General features: G+C 41.8%; 1 protein-coding gene across 9 annotated transcripts in view; it reads left to right on the plus strand.

Annotated features, from left to right (window-relative positions):
- The first annotated feature begins 2,143 nt into the window (after nucleotides 1-2,143).
- The window catches only part of PTPN13 (protein tyrosine phosphatase non-receptor type 13), a 187,367-nt gene continuing 167,853 nt past the window's right edge, over nucleotides 2,144-21,657 (plus strand). For 7 of the 9 annotated variants that reach the window (XM_075066128.1, XM_075066129.1, XM_075066131.1 and 4 more), the window contains exon 1: nucleotides 2,157-2,533. The gene's annotated coding sequence lies outside the window, so the exon portion shown is untranslated. Of the gene's footprint in view, nucleotides 2,534-21,657 lie in introns of all 9 variants that reach the window. The other 2 variants (XM_032800220.2, XM_032800218.2) reach the window with 1 other exon arrangement.

Below are 21,657 nucleotides of genomic sequence, written 5' to 3' on the forward strand. Positions count from 1 at the left end.
TGTCCCCTGACTGCCCCAACCCTTATCCACACCCCCACCCCCAGACAGACCCCCGGGACTCCCACGCCCCATCCAACCACTCCCTGCCCCCTGAGAGGACCCCCAGAATTCCTGACCCATCCAACCCCCCGCCCCGCCCCCTGGCTCCCTGACTGCGCCCTGGGACTCCCCTTACCATGCCAATGCTGGCCAGACGCTGTCTCCATGTAGAGGCAAAACACGCTACCAGGCTGCTGGGCGCACAGACCCTCCCCCGCAGAGTGCTGAGGCAGTGGGAGGGGGGGAGCTGCAGGAGGGACAGCGACAGTGGCTCACACTTCCAGGAGCTGTAGAACCTGAGCGCAGTGAGAAGGGAGCCGGGGGGGGGGAGAGTGCGCCTGCTGGGGCTGCAGCCTGGTGCCCGCCCCCCAGGGAGCTCCTGCAGCGGGTCCCTGTGCGCCCCCGGCTCCTCCCTCGCCATGCTTGGGCTCTGCAGCTCCTGGGAGTGTGAGCTGCCGCCCCTCCTGCAGCAGGCTCAGGGCCCTGGCAGCTCACACTCCCAGGAGCCGCAGAACCCGAGCACAGTGAGGGGAGAGCCGGGGGCTGCACCTGCTGCCGGTCTGGGGTCCCGATTGCCGGCCCTCCTCAGCCTCCTGCTGGCCTGGGGTTCTGTTCACTCAGCCAGCAGCCGAGACCTCAGCTCGCAGCCGCGTGCCAGGCAAAATCGGCTCGCATGCCACCTTTGGCACACGTGCTGTAGATTGCCGACCCCTGGTATGGAGCATGTGTGGCCTGAGATTGTTCCAGGGCTTTAACTTCAAGTTTGGACAGATTTTCAAAGGGACAGCAAAAGGAATGTTCCTGTCATGAGGACAATGCCCCGCCAAATTTCAACTTCCTGCTCCAAAGCTTGGGGATGCTAAAGCTTCTCAATGAATCAGTTTAAATAGTTACTTTAAAATGGGGAAAACAACATACTTTTCTCTAATCTTGTCCTCAGCATGGAAATTTCCAATCTGAACCGTTAAAGTTTGGCAAACTTATACGCAAATGAAAACAGGGGTCTTATAATGAAATGTGTCATGCACTCTTAGCTGCCCGTGCTGCCTATATGTTGCAGTAAAATAGACCCATATGGATTCTGGTTTCTGCTACTGTAGGAAAACAAAGTGCAGCTGGGGGAGCTGGGGAGAACTTTCTGTCCTGCATCCCTGAAAACAATGTGGAGAAGATAGCAGCCAGCCACACTTGAGGAAACAGGCCTTCCCTCAAAGAGGATGGGACAAGAAGAGGCACGAAAAATACGTATCAGACTCCCCTCTCCTATTAAAAAGCAGCAAATGGGACACTGGGTAACAGAGAGGTATGGTAGTGTGATTTCTCCCATCTCACTAGTGGAATGTGGCCGCTTGGTGGGGAGCTTAGACTAGGGTGACCAGACAAGTGTGAAAAATTGGGACGGGGGTGGGGGGCAATAAGTGCCTGTATAAGACAATAAGTGCCTGTCCCTATAAAATCACGACATCTGGTCACCCTACTTAGACTTCCGTGGTAGGGGTTTGGTCCTGCTGCTCAGCTACACTCCTATCCTCAAGTTACTGGCTCTCTCACCTGACTCTTGGGTCCTCTCGCTCCCTTCTGCCCCAACTTAGAGTTATGGGGTTCCCGGCTCTGGGGGTTCCTTTTCCTTCCACTTCTGCTAAAGGAACACTAGCCCTGGGCAGGGTTTACTCTGGAAGCATAGGAGTATTGAGCCCCCCAAGGATGGGGTTCGGTGGCAGGTCTTAGCTTTTTCCCCCAGTCAGGGGGACGGGGTACCTGGGAATCCTCCTCCTCTAAGGGCTGGGGCCCCAGGCAAGGATCCTCTCCCTGCCCTCCCTCAGCCAGGTGTCCGCTTCCCCTCTCCCCCCACGTGGCAAGGGAGTACGCGGGGGAAGGAGCCCTCTCTCCCCGCCCGGCCTGTGGGGCAGGCAATGCAGCTCCCTCAGCAGCGCAGCCAGGCCTGGAGGTTGGCTTAGTAACCAGACAGCCGAGACCTGCCAGGGCCCCAGCACAGGGCGGGCTGGGAGAAGGAGGAGGAGGTGGGAGCCGAGCCCAGCCAGCCTGTCTCAGCGGCTGCTCCGCTGCGAGCGGGGCGTGTGCGGAGGCAGGAGGGAGGGACCGAGAGGCCGGCGGGGGGGGGCCTCTCCGCCGCTCGTGACAATGGTTGCAGCGCTGGAGCCCCACTAGGCTCGCCTCGCACGAGCAGCAGCCCGGGCGGTGCGCGGAGCGGGCGCCGGCGGAGGTGTCCCGCGGCTGCGGGGCTTGGCCGCAGGGTCTCTGAGCCGGGGAGCGGCGGGGAAGCGAGCGTGTGGCGTTCTCTGCAATCTCCGTGCAGGGCAGGAGCGGCGGTGCCTGGGCTGGAGGAGATGCTGCTGCTCCCCTTTGCCTCCCTCCCCGGGCTCTTCTGCAGACTCCAGCCACAGCTAGCACCACTGCGCGGGGAGGGTGAAGGCTCAGACTCCTCATCTCCATCACCCCCCTGCATGTCGGGATTGGGTCTCTAGACCGGCTGGTAAGTCTGCTTGGGGTTTGTTTTGGGTTTGTTGTCCCCCGTTGTACCCAATCGCGTTGTTATTAGAGAGGAACTCCAGCTGCGAAGTTTGGATCTGGATCTTGAACTTTCCCAGACTTCTGGATGGTGTTTGTTCATGGGTTTTCCTCCTGGTCCTCCTCTCCAGTTATTATAATGACTCTTAATGATCGATGCATGGTGCATTGATGATGTGTAGACCTGTGCCATGTAGCAGGACTTTACTTTTTATGTCTCCAGTTCTGGTTTTAGGGGGAAGTGATGGTTTAGATAGATAGGCTTGCTGCTCTTGGGTGTGGGGGAAACAGACTAATTGGCAGATAGCCCTCTGGAGAAACCCAGCAAACTGGCTGGGTGCAAGTGGGTGGTTTGTGAAGTAGTGAGAGACTTCCAAGGTTGCCTCCTGAGGAAGATCCAGGATTTGGCTATATGGGAGGGCGATAGAGAATATTTACAAGCTATTCTGCTGTAAGGAACTTTATATATTTTTCTTTAGTTTCAGCAGGATTTTCAGTGTGTGTGTGTGTGCGCCCACGCGTGGGCTTGTTTGTTTTGAATGAGGCTCCTTTTTGGTGTTAGTCAGTCTGGCTGCACATTCTTAAGTTTGTGAATGAAAACTCCAGCAAAGAAAGAACTTATTGTGGGTAGGAAAACTCAGTGAATATTAGTCATTCCAGTTGTCTATGTGCAAGACTACATAGCAGGCCTCTGTCTGTTTCTAATTTCTTAAATGATTGTGGAAATTCTATGTCGCATGAGAAGAATGCTGGGAGGAGGGAGCCTAACACCACATGAGGCAAGTGGTTTTATTATTATTGCTGTTTTTCCATTACTTCCTGTCCAAAGACCTCTGGGTTAAACTAAACTTCAGGGTTCTCAAACCAGTAAATGTACATAGCTGGAGGAGAGGAATTGCTGTGTATTTGCAATAAGAGCTGAACAACTGAAGGGTTTATTTTAAGGTACTAAACTTCAAAAACATCTTATTTAAGAGAAGATTCTTGCTTAAACTCTATCCACACTTTTGAGGGGTGATGGATAGAAATCAAGAGTAAATCTAATGGCCTGTGATGAGAAATAGTGTAGGTTTCATTGGCTTTTTATCTCTGTATGATCAACACCTCAGCAAACCACAGGATAATCTCTCTCATATTGTAGACTGTGTCGTTCTCAAACAGTAAAGGCAGTGACTTCATAGGGTGCCGTCAGGCACTTCTTTGTACCCCACCTGTGTATTGGGGAACCGGTTTTTTGTAGGCGGGCTCTAAATTAAATGTAGGGCACGAAGACTGGGAATATAAAGCTGACTGCAGGTTATCTGTGTCTAGGCACCTTCTTAGGGTGTACATTCTGAAAAGTAAATATAAAAGTCCTTCATTATCAAACTAGCCAGGATGGTAACAATGATGAGTTCCCAAATCCCTGAAATGGAATGTATTGTGATTGTACAGTATAACTGGGTCAATGCCATACAGTTATGCCAAACTTTCTGCTGGTGTTGGAACGTTATGAGGAAAAGCTGTCATTGAATACATGAGTTCTTGAAATTTAAAGATTACAGTTAATATCATAAGATCTGATCGTACAAGGTCCAAGGTGGGGCTAAGCTCCCCCAATTTCATGCTCAGCACCACGTCAGGATCAGGCCTGTCATTTTATTCCCTCTCTGTACAAACCTGTGGGTTGGAAAACAATGGATATGTGTAAAGAGGCTTCTGTAAGAAGCTGGAGCTGGAACTGAGAAATAAGCAGGCTAGAAATAAACACCAAATCTTCGATAGGAGAGCAGTTTAAACAGTAATTTCTTATATATCAGTGGTTCAAGCTTTTTTCATTTGCAGACCCTTAAACAAGTTGAAATGGAGGTGTGGACCCCTTTGGAAATCTTAGACATACTCAGCAGACCCCCAGGGGTCTGGAGACCGCAGGCTGAAAACCATAAGAACAACTGATGGGAGACAAACTAATGCTGCTTTTACAGTGATTTGTTTGGTAGTTCAGTTGCAACACAGTGTGTTGTCACTTCATGTCTACCCATGTATTTATCTTTTATGTAAGGCTTTTGTATTTTATCCTGCCTGCTTCTTTTCTCTGCCACATGTGCAGTTTTTCTGCAAATGTTGTTTACAAATCAGAATGTCTTAAAATAAGACAAGAGTGACAGTAAGAGACAAATTATCTTAAAAGTAGGGTTTGGGGTTTTGGTTTTGCTATTTTGAAGATGCACAATTCTGTTTACATTGGTGAAAGAAGTATAATAAACATTTTTCAAACAGTGTTGTCTCATTTTTTTTGGTTATATGCTAAACAAGCATTCCTAGTACAAATGAGTGTATTTATGTTTGGTTTTTTTAATAATGCCCAAATGGATGCTAAACACATTGTAAACACAAACGAGATTGATACCTTCCCCAGCTAATTTGCAGTCTGAGGCTCAGATGCTGCAAAGGCTTAAGCATGTGCTTACCTTTACATACTTGGAAGTACTCCATTGACTTCAGCAAGATTTTTCTCAATATATAAACTTAAGCATGTGTACATGCCTAAGTCTCTGATCCTACGAGCAGCTCTGTTGACTTTAGAGGGGCTCTATATGATTACACAACTCAGCTTGCAGGATTGAGGCCTAAAAAAATCAGAATACAGAAAAATGAATGGAAGAAAACTTTGTGTGACACATCCTCATAGGGAAATAGGGTGATGTTATTTAAAGAGTTACAGAAAAAATCTAAGTTTTGAGGAGACATTTAAAGGGTGCAGGAGATCGTGAGGAATACAGGATCAAGAAGGACATTCCAGGTGTCTGGAGCAGCATGGAAGAAGAACAGTGGTACTTGTGGAAGAAGGAAGCAGTGTGTATTAAGTAGGTGAAAGTGGTGCAGAGCACATATTTTAAGCAGGGGGGAGACCACTAATATCGGGGCGGGAGGAAAAAAACTGAAGGGAGCCTTGAAAGTGGGGACAAAGACTTATAGTGAAGTGGAACCCAGTGAAGTGGGCTTATAAAAAGAGAGTGTGGAATGGTCAGAACTTGAGGGCAGCTTTAATTTAGCATTGTCGAATTGCCATACTCTGGAAGAGATAGTGAGGTAGGTGACAGGAAAGCCTGGGAAAGGAGAAGGGTCACGCAGACAAGGTGAGGGGTTGTGAAGACATGATTTTGGCAGTCCTGATGGAAAGGAAGAGAGAGATTTTGAAGATGTTGCTTTTTTCCTTCACAGCAGGACTTAGAAACCACCTGAATTTGGGGTAAAGATAACCAGTGAACGGTTCCAAGTGTCTTGCTGATAAGAGTCTATTTTAAAGAGCACAAAGCAGATCTGAAACTGGTTGCAGTTCTGAGGTAACAAATCAGCACAGGTTTGTTTTTTTTTCTCCACAGTTGAGTACATTGATGAGTAATAAAAATTAGGACTTATTCAGTACTATATATCTTTAAAGTGCCTTCCAAATCTTGGCTAGCAAGCCCTAACCTCACACCACTCCTATGAGGGAGGTAAGTAAGTAGTCCCATTTTTATCTATCTGTGCAGGATCTTATATGGAACCCATTTTCATAGCATAAGTACCTTGGGTGAAGAGACATTTAAGGCTTTTTTTAATTGCAGGGGCTTCTGGGCAACACAGTAAGTTAAAGAGTTTTGAGATATGTTTATTATAGTAGGGCCTAGAGGCTCTAGTCAGGATTGGAGTCCTCTTTTGCTAGGAACTCTACAATCTTAAAGTCCCTGGTGCTGAAGAGTTTACAATATGACTGTCCCTTTTCCATTCTTGTGAACATACATAGTAGCCAAGTATGCAGCCATCTCATTTCCAACTTCATTTGGTCTCCATACTTGTGCAGGGCTCTGCGCTCAGAGGTTCCAGCTGCAGGAACAGACCTTTGAGCTTGATCAAAAGCCTGCTGAAGTTAATCAGAAGACCTTCATTGACTTAAATGAAATTCAGATCAGGCCCCTAGAAAGCAAGATTTGCTTTTGAGTAGATTTTAGCATATCCATCTCACAAGAGATGCAGTCGTGATACCAGTGGCACATCTTCCATTGATTTCACTGTGAACTGGATCAAACTGAAGAAAAGCTAAATACTGGTCTGACTACCTGTCTTAGGTATTCTGCTTGGAACTGAAGGGAAAGTGCTATTTCAGGTGTGGATCTGACAGAAGGGTTTTGTCAATATATTCCATAGATCATTTTGCATAACTCTCTCTCTCCTATACACAACTCTGCCTGTCTTTTAGTTTATTGAAAATTGGCTATTTGAATTTTACTATCTCAAAAGGAGAGGTTACAATCAGTCAATGAAATAAGAAAAATCTCAATGTATTGTACAACTTTAGGTTGTCATTTTCCATGGGACAAGTGGTTTGGAAAACTAACTATGTATGTCATAATAAGTTAATGTGTTAACCACTGTTAGCCACTAATTAACATTGCACATTTGTAAGGAAGAGTGGAATTTCTTACAGAAGAGTGTCTCACCTTCACCTCCTCCTAAAGTAAATAGAGAGAAGCTAGCACTTACAGGTGGGGAGGCAGAAAAAGAACCAGTATGTCTGTATTTATGTTGTCTAGTCTTCTGCCTAACCTACACCAGTTATGTAGATAGTGAGGATGCAGGCGTAGTCTTGGTGCATCAGTGTCTCTTAGAATGCTTTCAGATTTGGCAAATGAGCAGGTTTCTGCTCAAGGGCAGTGATATGCTTTGTAAATTTGTAAGCCACTTTTCATGATAGAGCTTTGTCCTAGTTAGCATAAAAAACTGCACACCTAATATCTCGGAGGTGAGAACGTTTTGATTCTCAAACTTTTTGTTTGCTTCTCCATATGTGTATTTCAGTAAACGTAATGTATTAGTCCAACATGATAGAAATGTGTGTTTTGAATGACTCTTGACATACTTAGTAAAGTTGTTTGTGGCGGTGTTGTAGCCATGTTGGTCCCAGGATATTAGAGAGACAAGGTGGGTGAAAGCTTGTCTCTTTCACCAACAGATTTTGGTCCAATAAAAGATATTACCTTGTCTCTGTACTTATTAGAGGACAAGATATGAAAATAGAACTGTACTTGGTGACTTTTTCAAGGGAAAAGCTAGTGAGGACACTCTATATTTAAATAATATGCACTATAATTCTCAGGATGAATGTTATTTATTTGTATTACAATACTGTACTTTCTAGAGGGCCCCACTCATCCAGGCATTGTTGGACTAGGCATTGAACAAGCATACATCAAAAGAAGTTGCCTGTCCCAAAGAGCTTACGATCTAAGTAGACACCTCAGATAATGGATAGAAGAAAGGAAGAAGTAATATCTCCATTTCATATATGGGGAAACTGAGGCACAGACATGCAGGGAAACTGAGGCACAGATATGAAGAGACTTTCCCAAGGCCGCGTTCAATGTTCAGAGTTCCAGTTCAGTCTGTTAATCACAAGACCACACTACTGATAAAACTATTATTTTTTCTTGCAAAAACTCAGAATAATATCTCTCTCGAGTTCTATGTACTGATGCCTTCATAGAAAGAAGAGCACGTTACAATTTTGAATTGAGCAGGAATTTTCAGAACTCTGAATCAATGGCTTTCCAGATTAGGGACATGAGTCTAGGAAAGAGTATTACTCTCTTGCCTTGGGGCAAGTAGAGGGAAACTTCCTACTGAACTGGATTTTTTTTTTAAAGAAATAATTTGAAATAGTTTTAGACGGACTGCTGACATTATTTTCTATAACTAGATTATTGCATCTAATGTTGATACCTGTTTCCAGGAATACCTGTGGAGAGGCAGCTCAGAAGTGGCATATCTAAACTTGTCCAGTATTGTCTAAAAAATGTCTTGCACTGAAAGACTGCCTGGACGGCTACTCTGCCTGTGCACAATTAGATGATTTGTAGACATGCAGTAAACTTGAAATTGATGCTACAACTTTAATAGGAAACACACCTGTTTTCTCTCCTTTCTTTCCCAGTGTTGTGAAAGTATGAATAGGGCGTATGTTGGCTCATTTTCAGTCCAACAATGAAGATCTGGCACATTTTTTTTTAAGTGGAGAACACTCCTCCATTCACTTGGTGTAAATCATCTCCCAAATATAAGTCGAGCTATACATAATCCTTAGTTCTGCAACTCAGAACTTTAAATATATCCCTGAGAAGTACAACTATTGTCTCATGCCCTCACAACACTCAAGGAATCTTTCTTTGCATCTTGTTAAAGCTAATGGGAGGTCACGCTGTAAATTCTCCGCATGTTCAATGAAGAAAGATATCTTCAGACCTATACAAGTGTGAGGAACTAGGGTTTCCAAGCAACTGCCAATTCAGAGGCAAAAATTCACATTGGATAACCTAGCAGAAACATCATGTTCACGTATTTTTTTCCCCATATAATGGAAGGGTAACTCTAAAAGCAGCCCTAAGTTTATAAGAGTCTGGTATTTGACTGTGACCTTAACTCTGCCTCCTGTTTTTCACAAGCAGTTTTGCAGGTACAGTTGATTTCCTCTAGATGTGGAACAGACAGATTGCACCAACACATTAAGTACTAGGAATCCGTCTAAAACAGTGATTCTCAAACTTTTGTATTGGTGACCTCTTTCACGCAGCAAGCCTCTGAGTGTGACCCCCCCCCCCACAATAAATTAAAAACATTTTTTTATATTTAACACTATTATAAATGCTGGAGGTGAAGCGGGGCTTGGGGGTGGAAGATGACAGCTCACGACCCTCCATTTAATAACCCTTCAGGGTCCCAACCCCCAGTTTCAGAACCCCTGGTCTGAAACTATGGATTCTGAAAATCAGTTCCTAAATGTCCTTTTAAAAAGTTAGAATCTTAACAGTAACACAATTTTTGTTTTATTTAAGCTTGCCTTTGTTGACCCTTTGGCATTAGTATATTCTTCTCAGCTTCAATGTTGAAAACTAAGATTGTACACAAACTGGTCTGCGGTAGAATAAAAATATTACCCCCTTGTTAAAAGGCATGAGCTACAATACATTAAAAGTTTCATGCTCGTTCTACAGTCTTCCTTCTGTTCCTTATCTGAATTATGCTCTTAGGTTGGGGAGTCCATAAAATCCTGTTTAGAAAAGAACCAGCAGTTGAGTATAAGGCTTTCTAAATTATTACTGTGTGCGGACAGAACATGGCTTATCTCATTATCACAAAGATTATAGATACTCTAATTTGCAACTCTTTGCTCAATCGAACTGGTTCCCAATGATTAACTTTATACTCAATCCAGCTGAGGGTTTTTCCCCTTTAATATTAATCTCTTCTCTGAACTGGATTTATATGCTGGTCAGGTACTACTGTTTTTCTATCATTTTTCATATAAATATGAGTGACTGATTTATGTAGAGAGTATAAAAATGTATAAATGTGTAGTGATCCCTGTACTAACACTTTAATGAGGTCAGAGAAGAGAATGAATGTAGATGAGTGTTTGAGATAGACATTTACCAAAAAACAGATTAGTCAGAAGCTGTGTTTCAATTTATGGCTGAAATGTGGTAAACTGCAACATTCATAATAACTAAACTCTTTTTGTTCAGTGTTAATTTTATTGTAACATAGAGCTGTTTTATTGTTTTGTTAAATTTATTTAAAAATTTTAAATAATTCTTTCCTCAACTATAAGTGAAAATGAGTGTAAAGCTTTTTGCTTTTAGCACTGATAGAATTAAATAGTTGACACTGCATTATTTCAGTTGAAGCTTCTGTTCCTAATGGCAAGGTGATGAACTGTTTTAATTATTCTATGATGTAAGCTTCATGTTTGTATGTGATACAGAAGGGCTTCATGCAAAAATTTAGATTTTGATATAATTTTATGTATTCGACAGCTCTAAAGTGAAACAAAATTAGTATTTCATTTCTCAGGATCATCAAAATATAAACTGGATATGCATTGTACCTTAATGATGGACATCTGTTACTTGTTCTCACCATCTGTCAGTCTCAACCATTTATTATGACTTTACCATAAAGGAGATTGAGATATACATCTAAGAATTTCAGAGATCACAGTAGTAGAAATTGAAACTTTTATGATTTGTGTGACATTTTGTCAGTAGCACTTTTGGTTCTTTCAAAGCTATAACGTGCAGTACTGTTGCTTGAATTGTAGTCTGGATTATTTTTTTTAGCAGGGATTTTTTAGAACAGTCTAATAATCCATCCATCAGTTTAATAAAACTTACTCACATAACTGCAACTCAAAGTGCAGTAAACAGTGTTTATAACCAGTATTTTACACTACAGAGTCTCTTCTCTCATCATGTTATTTAGCTTTTTAATAGGGGAAATGGACAGTTTGTGTCATAGCATATTTGCTGTGTTACTAATAAATTGATAATCCTTCTTTATACTTGATTTTCTATTGTTACGCATAAAATACGGGCTCGCTTTTTAACATCTTAGCAAAGGGCTCAATCCTGCACCATAGAATTGTATGGGACCAGAAGCAGACCCAAAATGACACTGGAGCTCCATTCCACTGTACCCTGGGAGACAGTGTTGTATATGGGAGGAAGTTTTGTAGACCATTAGAATTAAATTAGTTGAGTCAAGCACAGTTACCCCACATCCCAGAGTCAGACCTGGCTACAAGTCTCAGACTAGGAACTCTTCATATTGTAAAATAGTCAGACTGCAATATTATGTTAAGGCTGTGCCGATGACATGTTTAATCCACCATGGCAGAAAACCTTCTCCAACTGAATAATAGTAAATACAGTTATATGAATTCTCCTCCTCTTCCCTTCGCCGTTCACATTGCTGAAGTGTTAATGTCAAAGACTAGTTGGAAATATTTTGTTTTGAGAGAGAGTCTCAGTAGAATTTGCCACATGTTACTGCTAGCTCAGGAGTTGTGCAGTTATATGTGTATGGCGGGGAAATCAGTCACAGAGTATATGTGAGGTTCCAAAAACAACAAACTGCACAAGATAAATTCTTCTTTTCCACTCAGTTTTGACATTGTCTTTGGTTATGTTTTCTTTCGAACCTCTTGAATACTTCAGATATAATTGATTTTTAATACTTTTTGTTGTCATTTTGAAATTATTTTGCTTGCATCTTTATTTTCAAAATAGTGGTTTGAATTATTTTTATTAACTTAACTACTGAGAAATTAAGGACTATACATACTGAAGTAGTATTTTAGCCTGAAACTACAGTCAAAAATACTTATTTAAATAAGAAAAAAATGTCTCTATACTGGCTGCTACTGAAAATCTATAAATGTAGTTCGGGTTTAAAATAAGGACACATCTACTAGAACTCCACTGAAATGCATTGGAAATTGTTTTGTCTGGGTTTTCTTTTGTAGGAAGGGAGGGGGACTATTAACATTCTATTTAAAAAATGGGCTGAGTTGACATGTACGATGGGCTGCCTTTAGAGCCTGATCTAGTATCTATTGAAATCCAATGACAGTCAGTTGGTTAAGGCTGTAGTGTAGACAGGGACTTGGGTGTTTTTGAATTACTGGTATTAATTTTTCCTAGGTTAGACAAGGCCTAGAATAAGCTTGATTTCTCAGGCTAAGATAGGCTTCATATGATTTATCAAGTGTATCAACATCTGGAGGAATGGTTTGATTTTCTGGTATTCTTTGTGTTATGTTGGTGTTTCGAGTAAATTTTCAATAGTGAAATTGTGTTGAATTTATGGTCTTAGGACTGTGTAATGTTTTTCTCCCTTTCAGATAGTGAACTGTTTAACATATGAAATTTAAGACAGTCTGTTTGGGAGTCCATGATGATGATTCACCTGCTAACTGATGTTGGAAACCATAGGTACTGTGACTTCTGTTGAGGAAACATTATTAAGTTAACACTTTAATATATTATTTGGAAACCATTAGCTTACTTAAACAGATTTCGTCTGATGTACAAGCTCTGGTGCTATTTATCTTGCATCTCTACATGTTTAAGAAGTAGACAACTTCTTAAATCTTCAAATTTTGTACCACTACACCTCTACTGCAATATAACGCCACCTGATATAACACGAATCCGGATATAATGCGGTGAAGCAACGCTCCGGGGGGGCGGGGCTGCCCGCTCTGGCGGATCAAATCAAGTTTGATATAACGCAGTTTCACCTATAACACGGTAGGGTTTTTTGGCTCCCGAGGACAGCATTATATCAAGGTAGAGGTGTTTATGCTACATTTCTTGCCCTAGTGTGCTCAGTCATTAAAATCCCTTGATTGACTCTAACGATGAATGTAAAGATTATCTGATTATAAAAAGCTGGTAGTAGGGAGAACTGAAAAGTTCGTTTAATCAGCTATAGACACTCATTATCATTTAACGAGCAATTTTGTAGTTAAGTTATCACATGTATAAAACAGTCAAATCAGCCTGTAAGGCTTAGCATTTGGATTTAGTGAAATAGTTGGGCATAACACTCTTATATTTAACTAAAATATTTTTGACTGTGTAGAGGTATCTGATAGGTGTGTGAAACATGTTGCAGTATCTCCTTTAGGAACGCCATCATTACATTCTCCTCGTTGGTGTGACAAAGTGTTTTTGGGGGGAATTATTTCATTTGTACAACAATATTTGCATACTTCTATCAGAAAATCACTCTACCTCTCTTCCTGTAGTTTCCTTTGTTCCTCATATCTCTGGCATTACCAGTCTTCTGCCATTTGAAAGAGCCACCATGCTCTATTGATTTTAAGACTATGGCTCTTAAAGGTGAACTGCAAAGAAAAAAGTTGGGTTTGTGCTTTTTTGTTCCTTTATAATGCATAAAAAAGCCTGCATAAAAAGATGCTTATTTTTTAATGTTAGAATAGCAAGTCCTTTCTAGCTTGGAGGACTTTATGGTGACTAGAGAACTGGAGAGATGATGACATCACAAGGATTAAGAGTGGAAGGTGAGCAACAGAGAGGAAGGTTGTTAATTACTGTCTATATTTTTTTTAATTTCAGTGACTGACTAGTGTTTTGGAGAGAAGTCTTTATAAAGACTCAGAATCCTCACCCCCTCCACTTAAGGCGTGGAAGATAATATATATTGTCTTTAAGTTCCAAAATCAGGCAAAAAAATCAAAGAGATATCCTAAAATGTAAAAAGGCAGAAATCTTTCTTTACATTTTCTCTTTCAAAGAATCAACAAGAACAACAAAAAGGTCCAACTTTAAAAGCAAATGGATAGTCTAGCCCCACATTCTTATTACCCACTAGGGCCTGAATAAGGAACCACAGGTGGATCTGGCCTCCATTTTCTATCCACCAGGTATAAACGAATCCAAAACAGACTTCTGTCCTTTAAGGAACGCCTCATTTATTGATAACGGAAAATAAAATGAGTAAACCTTACTCTTAGAAACAGTCTCTAGTTCCGTCTGAACTCCTTCCACCTAGGACAAGCCTCTGGTACCTTCTTTCCAAACCCTTCTTCTCCACTTCAAGCCCCTTGCCTTCTGGGTACACCTATTCTCCCCCTTCCGGCCTGGGAAACAGTCTTTCTCTCTCCAGGTTATCCTTCAGTTACAAGTCTCTCCCCTTCAGAGGGATTTTATTCTTCTTCTTCTGGACTGCTCAGGCAGCCTTCTTATAGGGCTAAGGTGCTCCGTTGCTAACTGGCTATTAACCAGATATCTCGAGCACCCAGTTGCTCTCAGCTGGTCATCAGAGGAGTGTCAGGGGCAAGCCAGGCCCATATTCACCTTGAAGGCCCTGTTGCTCCATGACACAAACCTTTTACAGTTTGCCTTTCGAATGTGTGTCTTTCCGTACAATACAGTGTATCCACTTTCCACTAGGACAGCCGCTATGCATTTTTGTTAGCTTCCAGTTCCAAAGCAAAGGTCTTTACAATAAAATATTAAGGAGCTGATTTAAAACATGGTTTATTCAATTTCCTCACTTCAAACAGGGATTGATTAAAGGATGGGGCAGTGCTCTGCTTCATTGCTGTTATGACGCAGACAAGTCACAATGGTTGTATGTGAGGAGTGAGGGACACAGAATAATCTTTGTAGATGAGAAACACTTCCACAGAGCTGAAGCTATGCAACTGAGCCACTAAAGTAGACAGGATTTGCCCTTTCAGGCTGCATTTCTTTTGTTCTTTTATCATTCTTCCTGTCATGGACTCCTTTCAACCACCCTTCTCTCCCCCACCCTGAGAAGAAGGAGAAAATGTAGGAAAGGTAAGCAATGGTGAGAGTAGATTTATATGTCCCATGCCTCCAAATTTTGGAGGCAAAAAATGAGTGAGGAGGCATGGGTGTTGTGCAGAGAGAGGCTCTATGGGCCTCTTTACACCAGCTAGGAAACCTATCACTGCCCTTTATACAAGAACTATTAAAACATGGTGTGTTATTAAAAAAAGTATTAAAGTTTTTCCTAGTTATGGAAAGGGCCATTTACTGAGTGATTGAGTCTGTCCACTGCTTCTTTTCGATTAAAAAAGCTAAAATGAAACAAAATTAACATGACAAATATTAAATGGATTAAAAACTGGCTAACTGACCCATCTGCACATACAACTGTAAATGGGGAATCATCATCGAGAGGTTCTTGGTCTTGTGCTATTTAATATTTTTATCAATGACCTGGAAGAAAACATAAAGTTGTCACTGATACATTTTGTAGTTGACACAGTTGAGGGAGTGGTAAATAATGAAGAGGACAGGTCACGTGGTAAGCAGGGTGCAAACAAATAGCATGTGTTTTAATACAGCTAAATGTTAAGTTACTCATCTTGGAACAAAGAATGTAGGACATGTTTACAGATGAGGGACTCTATCCTGAGAAAGAGTGACTCTGAAAAAGACTTGGGGATCATGGTAGATAATCAGCTGAACATGAGCTTCCAGTGTGACCCTGGCCAAAAGGGCTAATGAGATTCTTGGATGTATAAACGGGGGAATCTCAGGGAGTAGAGAGATTATATTACCTCTGTATTTGGCACTGATGCAGCTACTAATGGAATGTTGTGTTTAGTTCTGGTGTCACAATTCAAGAAGAATGTTCGTAAATTAGAGAGGTTTGAGAGAAGATCCACAAGAATGGTTTAAAAATTGGAAAACGTGCCAGTTGCTGTCCCGGCCTGTCAGGGTAATCCACTGATGCGCCGGGACACTTTGTTTACCTAGGTTTACCTCTGTGTTGTGGACGCTTGAGGTAAACAAACCATCTTGGCCCACCAGTGGCTTATCCTGATGGCCCAGGAGCCAAAGTTTGCCAACCCCTGAATTATAAGGTTGGCTTATGAATGGGTCGTAAAAAATTTCCATTTTTACTTATCCATCTTGGAGGGGTTGGCTTATAAACGAACCAGCTTATGTTCGAATGTATACGATATTTAGTTTAACAAAGAGAAAGTTGAGGTATGATTTGAACACAGTCTACAAGTACCTACATGAGGAACAAAAATTTTGATAATGGGCTCTTCACCTTAGTAGACAAAGATATAACAAAATCCCCTGGCTGGAAGCTGATGCTAGACAAATTCAGCCTGCAAATAAGGCACACTTTTAAGAGTGAGGGTATTTAACCATTGGAACAGTTTACCAAGGGTTGTGATGGAGTCTCCATCACTAACAATTTTTAAACTGAGATTGGATGTTTTTCTTAAAGATGTGCTCTAGTTCAAACAGGAATTATTTCAGGGAAGTCCTATGGCCTGCTTTATACAAGGGGTCAAACTGGATGACCACAGTGGTCCCTTTGGGCCTTATAATCTATGAAAATAAAGCACTCATACTTTGGTGGTGCATGGAAGTATAAAACTCTAAAATGTAATATAAAAGGTCAGCAGTGCGCAATTCAGAAGGATTGAGAGAGACATGGATCAACTTGTTCTGTTGAGAAATAAGATTAGCATCTATTCGGACTCTGCTGTTGTTCACCGTACCAATTTTGCTTTGTAAAATTGCATTATGATATTTAAAGTTCTAAACTTACTTGTCTTTTTTTGCCACACCCCAATTACCTGCAGCCAGTCCTTTTGGGAAGGACCTGAAAATGGAAAAAAAATATGATACACTATTTAACAATATCAGTTTGTTTTTCAAAGCAATTTGCAGACTTGAATAAATTCTTTTTCAGTGTCTGCTTTGGTCAGATTGAAGAAAATTGGTGACTTTAAAAAATAGTCTGGGGAGCAATTTAACTGCTTTATTTTATTAATCTGAATTACAAGTTACTTTTGTTTTGAAAGCATGTTCTTTGAAGTTGGAAATCATACTGTCACTCACCCCAGTGTCAGAGTCCTGCAGTACATATGCACAACAGTGTGTTTTCCCTTGTGCCATATGTGCTGAAATAAGCAGAGTGGTGAAAAAGTGTGCTTTTTAAAATTGAAACTGAAATTTTAATTTTAGTTTTGATTGTGTGATGCTAACATCATCTGAATGTAGCTTAATACTAATTATTAAGTTGCATTATAGAAAAAGACAAATTGAGTTTACAAATAGTTAACACGTTGTATGGATTAGCATCGTTACAAACTGTGTTAGTATTACGGGATGACCTTTGCTGTGCTTGACATTTATTGAGCTCTTTCATACACATTAATTCCCTCTAACTGCCCTACACAGCCACACTCCCCTTTGCTGTGAGAATATTATAGATCACAGAATTTAACTTTTCACCCTCATTGGACTGCAAGTTGGGAAGTTTGCTGATGTTACAAAATCTGCTTCCTTCACTTACCTCTTCATTGGTTTTGGAAAAGTAGAAGAGAAACTACCGCCTGTCTAGACTAATAAAATAAAATTGTTAGTGCAGACAGTATTCATTTCAAGGCAAATGATGTATTTTCAGTAATATGCTACCAAAGCCAGTAGAAGATTGCAACTGATATGCCAAGAGCTATTATGTTCCTAATGGATGTGATGCTTTTTATGATACTGTTTCAGGAATACCCTATAGTGTAGTACCTCAAAGTATTTGCATAGAACTGATTTCCTTTTTTATTTTTTCTTTCCTTAGTTTTATAACAAAAGTCTTAACTAGTAACTGGTGCCATTTTTGGTGCAGGTAGAATGGTCATTGCTCCCCTTGTAACAATCTCGTAAGAGGCTTCTGGATTTTGTACTCCTTCCTCAAATTGCCTTTTTAACTGGCAAGCAGAATGGCCATATTTTTCACCTCTTGTAAACAATGATTGTTGTTGAATGCAGTTCAGAGTTTGTAGTCATAACTACTGAATTCTGATTGTTTTGGGAGCCTGCCACTCTTGAGCACCTTCGCTGTTTTCAGCTATATTCTCCTTGCCCTAGTAAGCCAGGAGAAGGTAAAAGCCAGGTTGCTGACAGCTAGAACTATCTATCTCATGTTTCTGCTTACAACTAAATGCTAATATCTTCATCTTCAGTTTTGGTGTGTACATGGAAAACACTTCCATTAAACTAATTTTTCCAGATGGTTTGACATTGCTTGACTTCTAGTTTCGTGCAGTGACTCTCAACTTTTCTAGACTACTGTACCCTTTCAAGAGTCTGATTGGTCTTGTGTACCCCCAAGTAACATTAACAATTGGAATATAAATACTATACTTACATTTCACTGTATAGCATGTAGAGCAGTATTAACAAGTTATTGTATTTTAGTTTGTAATGACTTTGCTAGTGCTTTTTATGTAGCCTGTTGTAAAACTAGGCAAATATCTAGATGAGTTGATGTATCCCCTGGAAGACCTCTGTGTAGCCGCTGCAGTATGCATACCCTTGGTTGAGAACCACTGGATTAGTGTGTGCGAAGTGCAATAATTTAAATAACTCAGATAAAAATATTTCCCCCCTCAGTTAGTCCACAATGACCCATGTGAAAACTTATCTTTTCGCAACAAGTTATGTTATTTTAGAGAACACTTTTGGACACACATATTAATGCTAGCCTAGCCTAGCTGCAGAGTAATTTAGTCTCCACAATATCATGATTAAATCAGTTCTGCCCCCCCCAATAAAATCATTTCTGACACAGCCCCTCCCTTTTTCCCTCTTACAAACATCATTTAATAAAATCTCTTTTTTTCTCTGCCTTGTTCCCCAGCTAATAACTTCTGGACTCTTTTCCCCATCCTAGACCAAATACATTCTGAGCTCCCCTTAAATACTTGAATATGTAGACCCTTCTTTCTCTTTCCCCTATGTAATGAATGCTTGGTTCCTCTGACTAATGCATTCTGGGATTCCTATCTTCCTCAAAGGAATGCATACTGGGAAGTGCATACACAAAAACATTTTACCACGCTTTGAGGTATATTGATACAGCTGGTCTACTTGTGTCTATTTAAAAAAGATAGCTATCCTATTTCTGCTGAACTCAGCCAAATTGTGGGAGGATGAAAGGGCAGATGAAACTTCATTCTACGCAGCATCTGTGATCATAGCTGACTGTGCGATCACTGTCCCTGTTATAAAACAGGAGGAAATAGTACTGCTTTTTTCCCGTTAGTACACTTAATCTAATAATTAATTCAATCAATACAGAATGATAGCAGGGATAGAAAAGCTGAGGTTTTGGTTACCACTGATATGCACACATTACGTCACTGGAGTGGAGAATGGTATTGTTTACCCCTTTGGCATCTCATGTTTTCTTTTTAACTCTTTATACGAAAACTGCTTTATAGGAAGTGAATAATAGTGAGTAATTGAGAGAGATATATTGACCTAACAAAGTCACATAATCATCCATTCAGCCCCATAATGATGACTTAATACCCCTTTACTTGCAATATATAGTATAAAACAGTGGCTCTCAACCTTTCCAGACTGCTGTGCTCCTTTCAGGAGTCTTATTTGTCTTGTGGACTCCCAAGTTCCTCCTCACTTAAAAATAACTTGCTTACAAAATCAGACAGAAAAACACAGAAGTATCACAGCACACTGTTATTAAAAAATACTTACTTTATCATTTTTACCATATGAAATAAATCAATTGGAATATAAATATTGTGCTTACATTTCAGTGTATAGTATATAGAGCAGTATAAACAAATAAATATCCGTATGAAATTTTAGTTTGTACTGACTTTGCTAGTAGGGTTGCCAGGCATCCAGTTTTCGACTGGAACGCCTGGTCCAAAAGGGACCCTGGAGGCTCTAGTCAGCTTTGCTGACCGGGCCATTAAAATTACTGTTGGTGGTGCAGCGGGGCTAAGGCAGGCTCCCTGACTGCCATAGCTTCGCGCAGCTCCTGGAAGCAGCTGGCATATGCTTGCAGCCCTTAGGTGGCGGTGCAAACAGGGAAGTTCCTTGCACTGCTCTCACTCGCCTGCTCCAGCTCTGCAGCTCCCATTGGCTGGGAACCATGGCCAGTGGGAGCTGCGGGGGCTGTGGGCGCAGGCAGCGTGCAGAGCCACCTAGCCCATCCACCTAGGAGGAGCTGGACGTGCCAGCCGCTTTCAGGAGCTAGGAGCCATGTGGACCTAGGGCAGACAGGGAGCCTGCCTTAGCCCCGCTGCACCGCCAACTGGGAGCCGCCCAAGAGAAGTGCTGCCTGGCCGGAGCCCACACCCCAAACCCACCTCTGCACCCCAACTCCCTGCCCCAGATTGGAACCCCCTCACGTGCCCTAACTGCCTCCCAGAGTCTGCATCCCAATCCCCTGCCCCAGCTCTGAGCTCCCTCCTACACCCAAGCCCTTCATCCCCGGCCCCACTCCAGAGCCCGCCCCCCCCAGCTAGAGCCCTCACCTCTTCCTGCACCCCAACCCCCTGCCTCAGCCTTTGCCCCCTCCCACACCCAAACTTCCTCCTGGAGCTCGCACCCTGCACCCACTCCCCCTTATCTCTATTCCCACCCCAGAGCCTGCACCCCAATGCTCTGCCCCAGCCTTTAGCCTCCTCCTGCACCCTAAACCCCTAATCCCTGGCCCAACCCCAGAGTCCACATCCCCAGCCAGAATCCTCACCCCCTCCTGCACCCCAACCCAGTCCAGTGATTGTGAGTGAGGGTGGGGGAGAGTGAGCGACAGAGGGATGGGAGATGGAGTGTGTGGGGGCTGGGCCTTGGGGAAGAGACTGGGCCTTGGGAGGGGCGGGGCAGGGGTGTTCGGTTTTGTGCGAGTAGAAAGTTGGCAACCCTATTTGCTAATGCAAATATCTAGATGAGCTGATGTACCCCCTGGAAGACGTCTGTGTACCCCTGGTTGAGAACCACTGGTATAAAATACATGTATTCTGTATGGTAGATGGGGCAAAAATTAATCTCGGTCTAGACTAAGTAGCTCAGTACAGTTTCTTAGGGAATCTATTTTCTGAAACTTCAGGGAAGGCAGACGTTATAGAAAAAAATGTTAATATCATAAGTGGCAGACTTTAAATATTATGGTGTGTAGATGGTAAAGGATGGCTTGGGTTTTATTTTCCAATTGCTTAAAATATGTCCACCAGTAGTTTTGTGTGCATATATGTGAATAAAAACAGTTCAACATGAGGTTAAAAAAGGAGCGACTGAGCATTATGATAGCTATATATTTAAAATGTAAAAATATGAAGTTTTCTTATCAATCAGTTTCCCGGAGAGTCTTCTTGCTTCTATCTGACCTCTGGGAGTTTATCAATGGGTGCCATACAGATGCCGTCATCAATGTGTCAGTTTGTTGTTCAAGCAAACAGAAGACCTGAATAAATTCTTTTTCAGTGTCTGCCTTGGTCAGATTGAAGAAAATTTGATGTCCTCAGTTCCAAAGCTTATGTACTTACAGTATTTTAGTACTGTACATTTTTGTAGCAATATCTCTTATTCTCTTGCATCCCTTTCTGTTGACTTAGATGACAGATACAATGTTTTATTTGGAATGGCTGATAGCCGCATAGCAAACTGAATATTCTGTGGGTGCCAAAAGGAAGAGGGGAAACTAGTGGCTTCAGTTCTTCATATTTATTGCTGAGACACACAACTGAATCTTAATGGTACTCAGGCATACGAGGAAAAAAGTGAGTGCAGCAGTATTCTAGAATCCACCCAAAATGGAATATAGAGAATACGTTTCTATGTACACTACACTATCGGCTACCCCAACAAATTAATATGTATCCTTTAGTTGTGCATTTTACTAGGGTTTGAAATATTTGAGGATTGAGAAGGGACTTGGGCATTACTTTCTCCAAGCATTCAC

The sequence above is a fragment of the Chelonoidis abingdonii genome, chromosome 5 (assembly GCF_003597395.2).
Source record: "Chelonoidis abingdonii isolate Lonesome George chromosome 5, CheloAbing_2.0, whole genome shotgun sequence".
NCBI classification, from domain to species: domain Eukaryota; kingdom Metazoa; phylum Chordata; order Testudines; family Testudinidae; genus Chelonoidis; species Chelonoidis abingdonii.